Below are 6,324 nucleotides of genomic sequence, written 5' to 3' on the forward strand. Positions count from 1 at the left end.
CACTGATAGGCTACTCCTCTAAGCTGGAATGCAGTAAAGGAAACCCCACTCGACTCCGCTACACCCATAGTACGGAGAATACGGTGACAGACCTCCAGAAAACCCTAGGCATCCTATGATGCCAATCCACTGAAGATAGGAGGGTGGTACTTCTTGTACCACTTAAGTATGAGTTGCTCTGACTCAGAAACTGTTGCCCTAACCACGGGGTGAGCTGGAGCTACCGGTTGCATCTGTATAATCTCTGGAACCTAGTTGACCTAAACTCGCTTTTTTGGAGTGCCGGCGATGGGAGTCTGTGCTCCTCCCCTGGTGATATAGCCTAAACTCATACCACTAATTTAGGTTGTGAGGCGGTCGATGCAATAATAAAAACCCAATGCGAGTCGGGGTCGATTCCACATGGAGTTTGATGTGGGATTAAGTATATACCTAGTGTGAATGTATGACGTGTCTAAGATTACACTTCCACATTTGCAATTGTTGTTTCTCCTTCTACTTTATGCTAATTCTTGTAATGGTAAAGCTAAGAGACAATGTTTTTAGATTTGGTTGTTTTTTAAGTTATAAAAGATCTAAGGTTGCGACTTCCGCCTAGTTGGTTGCCTAACGGATTTAGAGCTTTAGGGCATGTTTGGTTGATCGGGATACAATATAGCAATCACACACAATTACTCAATCTATACCTCTCCATAGTTTGAGTGATTTTGCCCAATTTGGCTTCTTATGTCTAAATGGGTATCTCACGAAACAAGTGATAAATGCTCAAGTCAAATCTTACTATCTCTAGATTCGACCCTTTAATTGGGGCTATCAATTTCTTGAGTTCACCCCAATTTCTTGTTAGCCAAGTTTTCCTACACTTAGTCTCACTTTTTCAAGTATAGGCTAAGTCAATTAGGCATGAATCAATATTTGCAACCATCAATTCTTAAATTCAAGCAAGAACTAGGCTAAATATCATATACCCAATCATAAATAAGCCCTAAATCAATCACCCATTAAGTAACCATACTAGGGTTGGGTCACAACCCTAGCTAAGGGTTTAGCTACTCATGGAAAATGAATAAATTAAAGAAGAAACTAAGATAAAATGCATAATAATTGATTAAGGAAATAAAATCTAATGTTTAAATGCTAAAGTAGTATAAAGTTACCCAATGGCTCTAAGTGTATAGGTGCACCAAACCTAACCTAAAAATGACAAAAAGATCTATTTATACCTAGCTGAAAATATCTGACAAAATTGCCCATGCGAATGTTCTGCGGCCGCACAATTCTATGTGCGGTCCGCACTTTGAGACTGACTGGTCAGGTTGGCTTTCTGCGGTCGCATAAAAGTTAGATACGGCAGCACTTCCTCTAATTGTGCGGACCACACATTTCTGAGTGCGGCCGCACTCTTGCTCTTGGTATGGATCTGGGCTTCATTCTGCGGACCGCACATTTATGAGTGCTGCCGCATTTTGGCATCTTGTGGCCGCATAATAATAGTGCGGTCCGCACATCTTCAAGCTTCCAAACTACAAGTCTCGGAATCTAGTCTTCTATGGCCGCACAATAATTATGCGGTCCACACTCTGTGAAGAAATTCTATCAATGCATCTTCAGAGTTTGCGGCCGCACACAGTATTATGCAGTCCGCACTGTAGCCCTTTTGCCTTGTTTTGGTTTTTGTCCAATTTTACTCCTTTTTGAGTTGATTTTCACTTCTTTGGCTCGTTTTCCAATATTCCTGTAAGAAAGCACATTTCATTAGTTCTCGGGAATACCTTTAAGCATTTTTGAGCTAAAACGTAAGTAAAAGAGAGCAAATAAGCGGTCAAAATTCCTACTTATGACCCGGCCTGAGATGTGGCAGGAGCAAGTGGAATCAATCCAGCCTAAGCTAAGGTGCTGAACATGCTTAGAAACTGGGCTAGAGTCTCCTGGAGGGCTTGTGCAACAACAAGTACCTCAAGTGTCTGCCCTCTAACTGGAGCTACTAGGGGCTCCTCTGTAGCAGCTTGTGCGGGTGCTCTGGCTGCACCGCGTGGACGTCCTCGGCCTCTAACCTGGCCCCGGCCTCTCGCGGCTCTAGCAGAGGCGTGGGTGCCTGGTCATCATATCTGCATGTACGTGTCCTCACCATCTGTGAGAGAATAGAATACAGAAGTTTAGAATTTTGAAGTCAACAATTTTCGCACGATAAGGAATCAAGGAGTGTAATTTTTCCTAAAAGTTCCGTAGCCTCCCGAAGATAAGTACAGACGTCTTTATACCGATCCGCGAGACTCTAATAAACCGGCTTGTGACTCACGACACCTATGAACCTAGAGCTCTGATACTAGCTTGTCACGACCCAAATTTTCTCGTGAATCGTCGTGATGGAACCTAGTCTCTACGACTAGGTAAGTCTAACACTTGCGGAAAAGAAATAAAAACAAAACACGAAAATTAACAACTAACGGTAATAGATATTTTAATAAGCAATTGAGATATTTCAAGAGTATGGCTTAGCAGTTGGTTACAAACTGCTGGATGGCCACTCACCCTTATACCTCTTGCCATCCTATACTTCTATCGTCGAAAAGTAGAAGGCTCTAATGCCAAGTTTTACTTCATAACACCCCGAATTTTCATTGCATCATTCGTCATTGGCGTTGTCACTGGTCTTGATGATTTTCTCTATTCGTGAGGCGGGTCAAAACTTCTTGTGTCAACTTCTTCACTTCTTCTTGCTGCTCAACTTGCCTTCACGTCAGTAGGTGCTTTCTTCATAGTGAAGCTGAAGTTCACACCCTACTCTATCAATGCAGTGATTCTGTTGACAGTTGGTGCTGTTTTATTGGGTGTTCGATCTAATGGTGATCGACCAGAAGGTGTGACAAGTAAAGCCTATATTCTTGGTTTTATGATGACACTTCTGGCAGCAGCTTTGTATGGAGTCATTTTGCCTTGTATTGAGTTGATTTATTTGAAGGCAAAACAAGTTATTACTGCTACGCTGGTATTGGAGATTCAGATGGTCATGTGTTTTGCCGCTACTGCTTTTTGCACTGTAGGAATGATCGCCAATAACGACTTTCAGGTACTTTTTTCTTCCCTTGTGACACATTTCTACTTATGCATCTTACTCATTTCATCGCATATGTGACACTATTTTTTTGTTGGTTTAACTTTTGTTTGTCGTCAAGTAAATTTGTTATAGTTATGTCATTTACAAGATAACTGCAAGTAATTTTTATAATACATTAATTGATAACGAGGTAAAAAAAATTGCAGTGTAAGAGTAAGTATTTTAAATCTTTATATATTAGTCTGTCCCAAGTAAAATAACACATTTCTGTATTTGAAAGTATTTGATATTAAACTTCTTGTTTAACTTTAATAAGAAATTTTTTATAGCCACACAATATTAATACAAGTTTAAAATTAAAAGTTTGAAAAGTCTTAAAGACACGCAAATATTATATAACATGTTTAAAACCCAAATTTCATTATTCTATTTTTCTTTCTTAAATTTTGTGCCAAGATAAATTACGGGATGAGTAACATATTTCTCTCGTTTGGTATTAATTATCATCAGATCCATAAGGCCTTCGAATCAGTACAAACTATCAACTTCTCTTTAGGTGATCTATTGGCGTACCCCACGATGAAATGAAGTCCATCTTTACAGATTATTATTTACATTGGAAACTTCTTTGTTTTTGTTTTTGTTTCGTTTGTTTTATTCTTATTTCAATTCTCATAAAGTTTTCTGATCTTAACGAAGGAACTAGCGCAAAACCCTAAATTATTCATATCCCATAGAGGGTTGAAAACTCCACTTTGGGTGAAAATTATTTACACTTCCTAACTTTGCTTTAAAAATCAAACTCTCCCCTCAACTATGAAAAATTATCATTCTCTTTCCTTTATCCTACACAATGTCTATGTTGCCCTTGTTATTTTCAATTCCATCCTCAATCTTTTTTTATTGTATATGCTATTTTATGATTTTACCTATAATTTAAATTATGCTATATCTTATTATAAATTATAATTTAAATTTATTAAAATTATAAATAGAATAGTCCTTTTGTAAATTTGTCATGAAATCTATCATACTTTTATGATTTTTATTTAATATAGCGCGCATTAAGTATATCTCTGTGTTACATTTTCATAATGTTAAATAGATAATCATTTAGAAGTTTGTTATAAAATCTGCCTTTATTTTTATATTATATTTGGATATGTACAAAATATTTGAAAACTGGAGCAGTACTAGATTCGATCAAATTTACCTAAGTATGATGTATCATAAATACTTCCTCGGTTTCAATTTTGCTTTAGCTATAGACATTCTCTTTAAGGAGCAACTGAGCAAGGATTAACATATTGATCAAACTTTGCAGGCAATGTCAAGGGAGGCAAAACAATTTAACCTCGGAGAAGCAAGATATTATACAGTGATAGTATGGACTTCTATAATTTGGCAATGCTTCTTTGTGGGTGTTATTGGAGTCATTTACTGCTCTTCTTCTTTGATGTCTGGGGTTATGATCGCGGTTTTACTTCCGGTTACTGAAGTATTAGCTGTAGTTTTTTTTAGGGAAAATTTTTCAGGTGAAAAAGGCCTTGCTCTTTTCCTTTCTCTTTGGGGTTTCGTGTCATACTTCTACGGAGAGTTCAGACAAACAAAGAAGCAGAAGAACAAAAGTCCACAAATTGAGATGAAAACAACGCATACTGAGTCTGTTTGAATTATTGAGTCTTTTTCATATATTGTTCATGGCTATATGGATAAAGAAATATTTATTTTTTTGTAGAAAATAGTGTACGTCGTTTTTACTTCATTGCTACTTTCTTATGTTTGTGAAAGGGTCTTTTTCTTTGAAATTTCTAATGTTTCTGTTAAATCTCTAATACAACACATGAAGATATGCAGTTTCCAATAAATGCTCATTTTTCATGACTAATTCAACATTACGACTATAACACCACTGTTAAATACTAATTAATTATAGGAACCCAACCAAATACAATACCAACACAAGTCATGTAATAATACTAAGTTACATGATACTAGAAAGATGAATAGGACTAGATTGATATATGTATTCATGAACTGATTGTGAAAACTAAAACTTCAACGGTTTATGACATGCTAAGTAATCTAAACTGAGACTCATGGGCATCAAACCCAAGTCTATATTGATTATGCACTGAGCTCAGAACGTTCAGAATGAAAGTCATGAACGAGTTATGAAACTAGAGAATAGAAGTCGTGCAACTATTCAAGGAACTAGGCTTAACTATATTTCTGAGGCAATTAGTAACGTCGTAAAAGCAAACGTAGTGTAGGGAGAATCATTAACATTTCCCAACATAGAGAGTTAGCCTCACTTACCTTGATTCTGGCCTTTTAAGCGTATCACAATGTTCATCACCTCTTTCAAAGATAATCTATGACAATATATATCAAGAGGAACCAATATTAGCACAAATGCTCATGTTTTAGTCACTTGGGCATTTTATCAAACACCTTACGCGCGTAAAGCCTCATAACCCTTATTAATGGTGTCTTTACACCCAACAACCATATTCTCTTACTCCTAGATAAATTCTAAAATCTCAAGTTTCCTATAATCAATATCATTCTTCATCACCCATAAGAATAACAACACCCTTAACCAATAATCAACAATCAACAACCCAAACCTATGTCCGTTCATGATTTTCTATCAAATTCATCAACTCATATCTCATGAACTTAGAGTCTATAATTATTAATCCGATGCTATAATCAATTAGAGGATGAGGATATTACTTTTTGACGTTCAATCCTCTTGAATTCGAGTTCTAGGGTTTCTTTTCTCAACAATGATGTCTCGGAAGAATATATAATGATTTGAAGGGTTTACCCATGTTAATAAGGTGCCGAAGACTTAAAATTAACTTAGAATCATCATTCGAACTTACCTTTTATGATGGAGGGATCTTGGAGGAAGTTGGGTTCTTGAGAACTTCCCTTCTAGAGCAAGTTTTCATGTTTGGGAGTGTGGGGGACGAGGTAGGGCTTTTAAAAATGACTTTCTGGGTGCTCTTCCACGTAGCTGAAGGCCCAACCGTGCAGCTGAACGCGCACCAAAGGCAGTGGCACTGCCACAAGTGTGAGGCCACGCATAGGAACAGCTGGGCGCGCACACGAGCGCATTGACTGTGTATTGTCCAGTAAAATATGTATAACCTTTTGCACAGAGATCCGTTCGGGCTCCAGAATATAACATTGGAAAGGTACTTTAAAGGTCTATAACTTTTATGTTTTATGTTTTCCCAAATTCTCAACGGAAGGTC

At 37.2% G+C, this 6,324-nt stretch overlaps 1 pseudogene; it reads left to right on the forward strand.

The window, feature by feature from the left end:
• The first annotated feature begins 2,487 nt into the window (after window positions 1-2,487).
• On the forward strand, window positions 2,488-4,823 carry LOC107795509 (purine permease 1-like; annotated as a pseudogene).
• Window positions 4,824-6,324: the final 1,501 nt, after the last annotated feature.

Source organism: Nicotiana tabacum, unplaced genomic scaffold, assembly GCF_000715075.1.
Source record: "Nicotiana tabacum cultivar K326 unplaced genomic scaffold, ASM71507v2 Un00384, whole genome shotgun sequence".
Lineage (NCBI taxonomy): Eukaryota > Viridiplantae > Streptophyta > Magnoliopsida > Solanales > Solanaceae > Nicotiana > Nicotiana tabacum.